Below are 11,365 nucleotides of genomic sequence, written 5' to 3'. Positions count from 1 at the left end.
GGACTTGGAACTCAGTAGCTTGAAGTCAATTAGCTTTCCTTTACCAGTGTCTAGTCCGTTTGGGCTACTATCACAACACACCTTAGTTTGGGTAATGCATAAACAACAGAACTCCACTGCTCCCAGTCTGGATGCTGGGAAGTCCAAGATCAACACACTGGCAGATTCCTCATCTGTTAGCGTCTGTGCCTCATACAAGGGACCCTCTGTGTCCTCACATGGCAGAAGCTCTCTCTGGTCTCTTTCATAAAGACACAGTACATTTGTAAATTTATAAAGACTATAAAGGCACGAAATTCACATATGAATTTGGGGCAGGGTACAAACATTCACACCATAGCAACCAGTACAATTTTTTCTTGAATAAATGACTTTGACCTTTTTTTAAAAATTTATTTTATTTGTTTTTGTAGACAGTCTTGCTCTGTTGCCCAGGCTGGAGTGCAGTGGCTTGATCTCGGTTAACTGCAGCCTCTACCTCCTGGACTCAAGAGATCCTCCCACCTCAGCCTCGCAGTAGGTGGGACTACAGGCACGGGCCACCACACTCGGCTAATTTTTGTATTTTTTGTAGCGACAGGGTCCCGCTATGTGGCTCAGGCTGGTATCGAACTCCTGGGCTGAAGCGACCCGCCCGCCTTGGCCTCCCAAAGTGCTGGGATTACAGGTGTGAGCCGCTGCCACGCCTGGCCTCAATAGGTGACTTTGAATGCGCTCCAGTCCTAGTCCAGTTGGAGAAGCAGAAAGTTTCCCGTGTCTTGAAGAAGAGGGCCCCCGAAGCCTTCCCGAGAACTTTCCATAGGGCCGTGGCCTCAGGCGGACTGCGAACCAGGATCATCAGCAGGGGGCGGCCCAGTGTTCTTAGAACCTGGGTCCCACGAGCTTGTGAACAGGGCACGAGTGAAAACCCGGATCCAGGCTGGCTCCGCCGGAACGCGCCCCGAGCTCGCCCCCGCGGCCGCCTCCGCCGCTCCTGATCGGCTCTCCGGGTCTTCCCGGAGCCCAGGCTGGGGCTCTTAGGGAGAAAGGAAGCTGCGCTGCGGTCCGTTGGGCGAACCCTGCTCCGCGCGAGGTGAGTACGAGCGCCGCATCTCATCTGGCCTCTGCGGTCGCTTGGTGGGGGTAAGGGCTTGATGCTGAGACACGGAAAGACGCTTTTCTGATCCCACGGAAGCTGGGACACTACCTCCGGGAGTCACAGCCTAAGGAAACTCCCTCACTGTGCCGAGCAGTGGGTGCGTGTAAGAGACGGAATGGTGTGTGCAAAATAATCCAAGTCTGTTTTGGAGACTTAGTGGCGCATAGGCAGAGCCACTGCCTGAGATTGAAGCCTGATCCACCAGGCGGGAGGCGGATGCCGGGCCGGAGCCTACGCTGGAGCACGCAGGAGGAGCGCGGGGTCCCGGCGCCTCCCCGCCTGCCCCGATCGGCCTCCTCCCCAGGCCCGCGGCCGTCCATTCCAGAACCTGATCTGCCTTTGCGGGGCGTGAATTGCTTTGTTCTCGCCCAGGTCTTCCCAGAGAATCACTTGTTGCAGGAATGTTGTGTTGAAGTCTTAGCAACTGTGACTTTCTAGTTGCAGAGAATACGGTGTATTTAATGGAGAAAATGCCCCAGGAAAGCACCGGCAACCGCAGGCCTGGGTTATCCCATTTGCAAGCCATGTGTTAGGTATTTTGCACCGATTAGTGCCCTCACAACAGAGCTCATTTTTTGTAAACTATAGAAATAATCTTGCTGTGATTTTATGACATTTTCTGGGGATCTTTTAATAATTCTTCAAAATAAAGCAAATGTCACACAAAATGACTTTTTCTAACACCACAGCCCCAACAGCCTGCCCCCGTGCTCCCTGCTGCAGCTCCCTGCAGTAATAGTTGGTTAGAGTGTTTTATGCATGAAATGACTTGGATTGTTAATTTAGTTTGTGGAATGCATCCAGCTCTGGCTGGCCACAGTTTTGAATAAGGCAAGTTGGCTTTCAGGACTTTATTCCCTTCGTACATCCTTCTTTCCAATGAGACACCCAGTAAACTCACGACCAATCTGGGGCTTGTTAGTAACGTCACACTACAATTAGGGCAGGGTTTCTCCCTGGTCTACCGTAGTCTCAAATGGAGGCCTTTCTCTCATTGAATAAGCAGCTCAGCTCTTTGAACGCTGAAGTTTCACTGCCTCCAATCTAGCAGCACCATAGTCTCCATTTTAAAACTTTCTTCTGAGTAAGGAGAAGCCAGAGGCGATTGGGTAGCCTCAGGTGATCATTCAGGTCTGTTCCAATTTTGAAATTGCTGTAATAACTCTTGCTCGCTTCCTGCTAGATGGCAGTGTGTAACAGTGAATTAAAAACACGATCTCAATTCTTACTGTGTTGTTATTGCTTGTCTTTTACAATAAGAAAAAAAAGTAAGTTTTCAAGTTTTATCTTACAAACAATATTTTTGAAAAATTCCAAACTATGGTTAAATTCGGGAAGTAAAAAAATATAGTTTGGAAAAACAATGTTATTTATATATGTACAAATGTCGTTCAGTAGGCAGACATTTCCAACCCATATTTAAATGCTTTAAACTTTGGAATGTAGGCCGGCCGGGCGCGGTGGCTCATGCCTGTAATCCCAGAACTTTGAGAGACCGAGGAGGGCGGATCACGAGATCAGGAGTTCGAGACCAGCCTGGCCAATATGGTGAAACCCCGTCTCTACTAAAAATACAAAAATTAGCTGGGCGCATGTGGTGGCGTGTGCGTGTAGTTCCAGCTACTTGGGAGGCTGAGACAGAAGAATCACTTGAACTTGGAAGGAGGAAGTTGCAGTGAGCCAAGATTGTGCCACTGCACTCCAGCCTGGGCAACAGAGCAAGACTCCGTCTCAAAACAAAACAACAACAACAACAACAAAAAAACAAAAACAAAAAAACCAACTTCGGAATGTAAAGAGTTAATTTCAGGTAGATATTCAATATCTAATTCAATTACCAGCATTCTACAATGAACATTTGTTACAGTGTTTCTGAACATGGGTTTTTGAAAATTTTTTAAAAGTTAAGTTTATCTTAAAATGTCTTTCAGATTTTTTTCTTTGATAATGAAATTAGAGTTTTCAAAAGATTATACAGAATTACCAACAAGGAAAATGAAGATAAAGTAATCCCAAACCTGTTATATACAATTAAAAAAATATATTTCCAGAAATCTTACTTTGTGATGACTCAAGTTGTCTGGATTACTGTCTCTTGATTAATCTTTTATGGAGAGTTTTTACTCCTGGATATAATTTATGGGATGAGAGAGCTTAGTTTTGGGATGGAACCTCAAGATCCTCAGGGATTTGTCTTTAGTCATGTGAAATATTAGCTACATTTTGTCAGTGTTACTGAACCAGCTCCTCGTTCATGATTATATAAATGATAAAAGCAGATCAGGGATTTTATTTGTTTTTTCTAGTCTGCAGTTATTCAATATTTATTAATTTATATTTTTTTCTAGAGATGAAGGATTTTAATTCGGGTATCCTGTAGGGTAGGAAATTGCCACAAAGTAACCTATAAGCCCTACTTGGAGGAAGAATAGTTACTAATAGTTACTAATAACACCTCATAGGAAAAACAAAGATGAAAAAGAATCCCTGCTCTTGAAGAATTGACTTAGTTCTTACTGTGACACATAAACTTAATAGTCTTGTGCTGCCACCCCACTTTTAATTTTTATTTATTTTTGAGACGGGGTCTAGCTCTGCTACCCAGGCTGGAGTGCAGTGGCACGATCACAGCTCACTGCAGCCTTGACCTCCAGGGCTCAAGGGATCCTCCTGCTCAGCCTTCTGGTAGCTGGGACTACTACTGCAGGTGCACACCAGCATGCCCAACTAACTGTTTTTTTGTTTTTTTTTTTTTTTTTTTTGTGGGGATGGGTTCTTGCTGTGTTGCCTAGGCTGGTCTTGAACTCCTGGGCTCAAGTGATCCACCCACCTTGGCGTCTCAAAGTGCTGAGATTACAGGCATGAGCCACGACACCAAGCTTTCCATTTAAAAAATCTGTGCTTCTTGCCGGGCACCATGGCTCACACCTGTAATCCTAGCACTTTGGGAGGCTGAGGCAGGTGGATCATGAGGTCAGGAGGTCAAGACTATTCTGACCAACATCATGAAACCCTATATCTACTAAAAATACAAAATTAGCTGGGTGTGGTGGTGCACACCTGTAATCCCAGCTACTTGGTTGGGAGGCTGAGGCAGGAGAATCGCCTGAACCTGGGAGGTGGAGATTGTGGTGAGCGCCAGTACACTCCAGCCTGGCGACAGAGTGAGACTACATCTCAAAAAAAAAAAAAAAAAAAAAAGTAAAAAATCTGTGTTTCTAATTGAGGCATTGTATCAGTCTGTCTGTTTATCTGGCTGTCTGTCTTTTGGATTTGTTTTTAGTTTCTACATCGAATAGATCCACTGAATACTCATTCTTGTGAGGTTGTATTATTAACACTGCATAATTTAAGCACTTTAGTATATGTCTGGAATTTAAGGATTGAGGAATGACATTGACTTCATTTCTGCAATAGAAGTGCAGAGGTGTTCTGGCTACACCTTCTCTTTCCCCATTAATCACCAGTCTTGATTCACATGACTGCCAGTGTGCCTTTCTCCCTTACTGTTCTCTGTTGGTCTCTCCTGAAATTTGTGTAGTACGAAGAGGATGACTTTCCCACATAGAAATCTACAATCCAAAGCATGCTTTATATAAAAATAAATGCTCAGCAAAATATGAAGTTCACTGAAAATGAGTGAGGAACACATTAACACAAATTTTTGTTTTTGTTTTTGTTTTTGTTTTTTTTGAGACAGAGTCTTGCTCTGTAGCCCAGGCTGGAGTGCAGTGGCGCGATCTCGGCTCATTGCAAACTCTGCCTCCCGGGTTCATACCATTCTCCTGCCTCAGCCTCCCCAGTAGCTGGGACTATAGGCATGCACCACCACACCCAGCTAATTTTTGTATTTTTAGTAGAGACGGGGTTTTGCCATGTTGGCCAGGCTTGTCTCCAACTCCTGGCCTCAAGAAATCCACCCTCCTTGGCCTCCCAAAATGCTGGGATTACAGGCATGCACCACTGCATCCGGCCTCACATTGATAAATGGCACTTTACTGTGAATACTTTAAATTTGATAATTAGATACATTTCTTCTAAAAACTTTCCATGGTATTACCTCTAGCTTATTAACCCAGTTGACTCCCAATTACCAGAACAGAAATGGGCAAAGGAGTCTTCCCAAAGCTCCCTGTTTTCTAAGCTAACAGTTTTATTTTTATCTTGAGGTCTTTGGGCAGCCATTGAAGGATTTTAATCAGGAGAGATATCCAATCAGCACTCTAGGGACATCTCTTTATGGCTGCATGAAGAATGCAAAAGGGTCACCACTGGGAAGAACACCAGTTGTTGGGCCCTTTGGAGTAATCAGGCAGAAATGAATGAGGAGTATTGAGGTCTAGTTGAAAGGAGGTACTTAAAAGTGCCTGAAGAGTTGTCCAAAGGCCTTTAGGCATCTCCTCAGCCTATCACATGTCTTTCCCAGGACAGTCACCATTTAAGGGACGTTAGGAGATTTATATGTTATCAAGTGAAAACACCTTGGGAGAGTCAAACCTATTTGATACATTGCATTTTAGTGTGAATGGTTTAAATTTGATAATTAGATACATTTCTTCTAAAAACTCTCCGTGGTATTACCTCTAGCTCATTAACCCAGTTGACTCCCCAATTAGCAGAAATGGGCAAAGGAGTCTTCCCAGAGCTCCCTGCCTTCTGCCTCGCCACTCCTGCAAGTAGGGAGAGATAGGAGGAGGAGAGGCACACGAACTACCAGGTTCTTCTTCTTCTTCTTCTTCTTCTTTTTTTTTGAGACACAGTCTCATTCTGTCGTCCAGGCTGGAGTACAGTGGTGCAATCTCAGCTCACTGCATCCTCTGCCTCCCAGGTTCAAGGGATTCTCCTGCCTCAGTCTCCCCAGTAGCTGGGATTACAGGTGACTGGCACTACACCTGGCTGATTTTTGCATTTTTAGTAGAGATGAAGTTTCACTGTGTTGTCTAGCCTGGTCTCAAACTCCTGACCTTAGGTGATCCACCCGCCTTGGCCTCCCACAGTGCTGGGATTACAGGCATGAGCCACCGCACCCAGCCTCACAAACTACCAGGTTCCGAAAGCTCAGAGTGTCACCTAAGGTTGTTTTCTCATTTTACAGTCAGACATGCAGGAAAGAAATCATCCCTTGGTTCCATTTCTGAGACTCTTATACCTTCAACTGGCCCTGAATGGCCAAAATTTGAAGCTGGCACCCTCAAGCTGCTAATTACCTGGAAGATATTCAGTCTCTCTTCTGTCCATCTTAATTCAAAATACGGTTGAAAATTTGGAATTATTTTAGGATGAAAGTGTTGCTGGTTTTGATGGCGTAGCTCGTGCAAGAGTATGAGGTAGTCATACTCAGCTCCAAACCCCACTCTGTGCAGCAGATGGTTAACCCTGGTGGTGCACGCCAGCCGTGCAGTGCACTTTAGAAGCTCAGCTCCTAGGGGTAAGAGGATTGGTGAGTGAGAGTCCATTTCAGATGGTACCTGCCATGGTTGTCTGAATATACATATCGTTCTGTCCCAGGAAGGAGTATTCTAGGGCACCCTCTTGCAGAACTCTGAGATTCATCCTGTAGGCAATGATGAAATGAGAGCATTTGTCTTGGAGTCTCATAATTTAAGTGCTTCAGTATGTGTCTGGAATTTAAGAATGGCATTGCCTTCAGTTCTGTAATAGAAATGTGCTCTGGCCACACCTTGACTAATCACTAGTGTTTTTTTTTTTTTTTTTTTTTTTTGAGACTGAGTCTCGCTGTGTCACCCAGGCTGGAGTGCAGTGGCGTGATTTCGGTTCACTGCAAACTCCACCTCCCGGGTTCAAGTAATTCTCCTGCCTCAGCCTCCCGAGTAGCTGGGACTACAGGTGCATGCCACCATGCCTGGCTAATTTTTGTGTGTTTTTTTTGAGACAGAGTCTCGCTCTGTAGCCCAGGCTGGAGTGCAGTGGTGCAATCTCAGCTCACTGCAACCTCCGCCTCCTGGGTTCAAGCAGTCCTTCCTGCCTCAGCCTCCCAAGTAGCTGGGATTACAGCAGCCTGCCACCATACCTGGCTAATTTTTGTATTTTTAGTAAAGACAGGGTTTCATCATATTGGTCGGGCTGGTCTCGAACTCCTGACCTCAGGTGATCCACCCACCTCAGCCTCCCAAAGTGCTGGGATTACAGGTGTGAGCCACTGTGCCCGGACTAGTCACCAGTCTTGATTGACATGGCTGCCAGTGTCCCTTTCTCCCTTACTGTTCTCTTTTGGTCTATTCTATTGAATTGGAGCCTGCTGTCCTTCATAGTGCTCTCTGCAAGTCTGTCTGTCCCACCAGTTGGAGGACCGCTGACTTGACGTCAGGCTTCTGGGTAACTAATACCATATACAGTATTAAATTGACTGTTATTGTTATAAATGTACCCTGAGGCCTGGATAATGGTTGCATGCTCTAAGTCAAAATACTACTATCTACCCTGGCTGGGCCCTGCCCTGTCCTGCCCTGCCCTTCTTTTCCCTTCCCTGCCCTGCCCTTCTTTTCTCTCCCCTTCCATTTTCCCTTCCCTTCCCCTTTCCCTTTCCTTTCGTTCTTTTGTTTTCTTTTTTGAGACAGTGTCTCACTCTGCCACCCAGGCTGGAGTACAGTGGCATAATCATGGCTCAGTGCAGCCTCGAACTGCTGGGCTCAAGTGATTCTCCTGCTTTAGCCTCCCAGGTAGCTGGGACTACCGACATGCACCACCATGTCCAGCTAATTTTTAAATTTAAAAAAATTTTTTTTGTAGAGACAGAGTCTTGCTTTGTTGCCCAGGTTGGTCTTGAACCCCTGGGCTCAAGGGATCTTCCTGCCTCAGCCCCCCAGAGTCACTGCACCTGGCTGGCTCTGTTCTTTAGTGGTAGTTATTTAACCATAGGTTGGCCCCTGAGACCTACTACACTTCTGGCTTTGGGAAGATAGCCTAGGTTGAGATTCTTTAAATATAAGGGAATTCATAATCTTAAATTCTTCTGTCATAGTTCATAAAGCTATGCGAAGGTCCCAAAAAGGTCCTATGATAGACCTGAGCTATGCAGTAGCTGTAAAAATATCCCAAACTCTGTCCTCAAATTGTATCTTTTGTTTTCCTTTATTCCTGATTCTTTTTGTACTTTTCACAAGCTGTCACTATGTTCCTTCATTTGTTTGCTTTCCACACATCTTTGAGTCGAGTGAGCTGATATCTAGACTCACTTCTGTCTTTAAAAAATATGATCTTGTGGCCGGGTGTGGTGGCTCACACCTGTAATCCTAGCACTTTGGGAGGCCGAGGCAGGTGGATCATTTGAGGTGTTCAAGATAATTCAGCAGTTCGAGACCAGCCTGGCCAACATGGTGAAACCCTGTCTCTACTACAAATAGAAAAATTAGCTGTGTGTGGTGGCACGCACTTGTAGTCCCAGCTACTTGGGAGGATGAGGCAGGAGAATCACTTGAACCCGGGAGGTGGAGGTTGCAGTGAGCTGAGATCACACCACTGCACTCCATCCTGGGCAACAGAGCGAGACCCTGTCTCAAAACAACAACAAAAGCAACAACAACAACAACAATAACAACTCTCTCTCTCTCTATATATATATGTATATGTGTGTGTGTATGACTATGTGTGAGTGTGTGTGTATATATGTGTGTATATATATATGTATGATCTTGGGCAAATCTCTTAAAACTTGAGGAGGTTCAGCTTCCTTGGGAACTGGGAATAATAATACCTACCTTGCCTATTTTTCAAAGTGGTTATAAATAAGATTGAGTAGAGTGATATATCTAAACATTTTTTGAAAACAATATAGGTTTATTCCCATTCAAGTAGGTGATATTATTTTACTACTGTAAATGTAATCTGGGTTACATTAATGATAACTGTAATAAATTGTTTCTGCACATTAAATAAAAATTTGGTAATCTTTATGTTATGCAAGGGAAAGAAATAGTGATATTTAACATTTATTATTTACTATGAAGAAGCTGAGGCTTAGAAAGATTCAGTAGCTTGTCTAAATTTATATTAAGTGATAGAACCAGGATTGGGACCCAAAGTGCTAGCTCCATATTGTATGTAGTTAATAGCTACAAGCATCTACTAAGTAGGAGCAAAGGTACTTTACAGGTTCTTATAGATTTTTATTCCTTTTTTCTCTGATATACCAGCTGACAACTGTACTACATATGTTTTCTGTGGTTTAGGCAGGTAACCTGTGAGTGTTGGTATTGTCTGGTGGTAATTTTACAGTATTTCTTTTTTTAAATTTTTTTTTTATTTTTTGAGACCAGGCCTGGCTCTGTCACCTAAGCTAAGTGCAGTGGCACAATCACTGCTCACTGCAGCCTCAATCTCCTGGGCTGAAGCAATCCTCCTGCCTCAGCCTCCCAAGTAGCTAGGACTACAGACACTCACCACCATGCCTGGCTAATTTATTTTTTGTAGAGATGGGGTCTTACTGTGTTGCCTAGGCTGGTCCTCCCACCATGGCCTCCTAAGCTGTTGGGATTACCTGCATGAGCCGCTGTGTGCAGCCAGGGAATTTTATAGTATTAATGCTAAAATATATAAAGGAATGTGTGCACTTCAGATCATAATACTTGTCAAAGTTAGAGTCTTGGGCAAGTTACTTTACTTCATTCAGATTCAGTTGTCTTATATTTGAAAATGAGAGTGGAGTTGTTGGGAGGATTGAATGAGTGCCTGCCTGTGTGCTAAGTACTTAGGAAAGGCCTTGCCCATGATAAGTTACTCAACAAATATTAGCAATCTCCTTTTCTTTGGCAAAGTGAGCATTTTTCCTTTTAACCTTCCAGTTGATGGGGTAGCAATCTATTTTATATGCTTCATTTTCTACCTAAAGGGATAATAAATTCGAATAATATTTAAATATAAGGATAACAAACATTTATTGGATATTTATTATGTGTCAGGGTCTGAAATAAGTGTTTTACCAATCATAGCTCATAAAATTCTCACAACTCTGATTAGGCCTCATGAGGATCTACTTTTGGAAAGTGAGTTACGGAGAGGTGAGGTTAAGCCAGCTGGGGAATTGGGATTTGAATCCTGGCAGGCAGACTTGAGACCTTCTCTTAGTCACTGGGTTTTGGGAATTTCATGGATGAAAGAAGAAAAATGCACTTTTGGTGATTTCTGAGTCCAAGTGTTACTTTGTGATTGAAGGAAAAAAAAAATCCTGGATTTAAAAGTGAGGCTGGGCACGGTGGCTCACACCTGTAATCCCAGCACTTTGGGAGGCCAAGGCAGGAGGATCACTTGAGCCCACGAGTCCAAGACCAGCCTGGACAATATGGTGAGACCTCGTCTCTACAAACAAACAAACAAACAAAAATTAGCTGGGTGTGGTGGCACATGCCATTAGTCCCAGCTACTCGGGAGGCTGAGGTGGGAGGATTGCTTGAGCCTGGGAGTTGGAGGCTACAGTGAGCCATGATCGCACTACTGCACTTCAGCCTGGTTGACAGAGCAAGACCCTGTCTCAAAAGAAAAGTAAATCAAGGTAAACTCATGAGAGGGGAGCCCACCTTTTTTTTTTTTTTTTTGAGACGGAGTCTGGCTTTGTCGCCCAGTGCAGTGGCACGATTTCGGCTCACTGCAACCTCCGCCTCCCAGGTTCAAGTGATTCTCTGGCCTCAGCCTCCCGAGTAGCTGGGATTACAGGCGCCTGCCACCGCGCCCAGCTAATTTTTGTATTTTTAGTAGAGACGGGGTTTCACCATCTTGGCTAGGCTGGTCTTCAACTCCTCACCTTAAGTGATCCACCCGCTTCGGCCTCCCAAAGTGCTGGGATTACAGGTGTGAGCCACTGCGCCCGCCTGGGAGCACACCTTTAAGACTACAGTTTTTAACTAGGATTCTATATTATTTTTATAGGTCTAATTGTATCTAATTATATCTTTAACTCTGTATGCCAGGGGCATGATGTAGGTCTGACTTAGACTCAGATCTGTGAAGTACTGTGCAGCAGCACTGCCCTTCCTCTAGAAAGTTGACCCTTCCTCCACTCGGAGCTCCACAGTGCCATTTGCCCAGGACATTGAAGTTCATAGACTATCACAGGGATAAAGGGCATTCTATGGGGGCATTTTTTTTTTTTTTTTACCTTTTCTTTTTTTTTGAGGTAGGATCTTGCTCTGTTGCCTACACTAGAGTGCAGTGGTGCAATCACGGCTTACTGCAGCCTTGACCTCCTGGGCTCAAACAATCCTCCCACTTCAG

General features: G+C 44.5%; 1 protein-coding gene across 9 annotated transcripts in view; it reads left to right on the top strand.

The window, feature by feature from the left end:
- Positions 1-436: 436 nt before the first annotated feature.
- Positions 437-11,365, top strand: part of FUT10 (fucosyltransferase 10) — a 100,223-nt gene continuing 89,294 nt past the window's right edge. For 5 of the 9 annotated variants that reach the window (XR_010141086.1, XM_054561415.2, XM_054561414.2 and 2 more), the window contains exons 1-2: positions 441-1,072; positions 2,585-2,948. The gene's annotated coding sequence lies outside the window, so the exon portion shown is untranslated. Of the gene's footprint in view, positions 1,073-2,584; positions 2,949-11,365 lie in introns of all 9 variants that reach the window. The other 4 variants (XR_010141087.1, XM_063726604.1, XM_063726605.1 and 1 more) reach the window with 2 other exon arrangements.

The sequence above is a fragment of the Pongo abelii genome, chromosome 7 (assembly GCF_028885655.2).
Source record: "Pongo abelii isolate AG06213 chromosome 7, NHGRI_mPonAbe1-v2.0_pri, whole genome shotgun sequence".
In the NCBI taxonomy this organism is placed as follows: Eukaryota; Metazoa; Chordata; class Mammalia; order Primates; family Hominidae; genus Pongo; species Pongo abelii.
The sequence above is the reverse complement of the archived record's forward strand: the minus strand, read 5'-3'. Positions and strand labels throughout refer to the sequence as shown.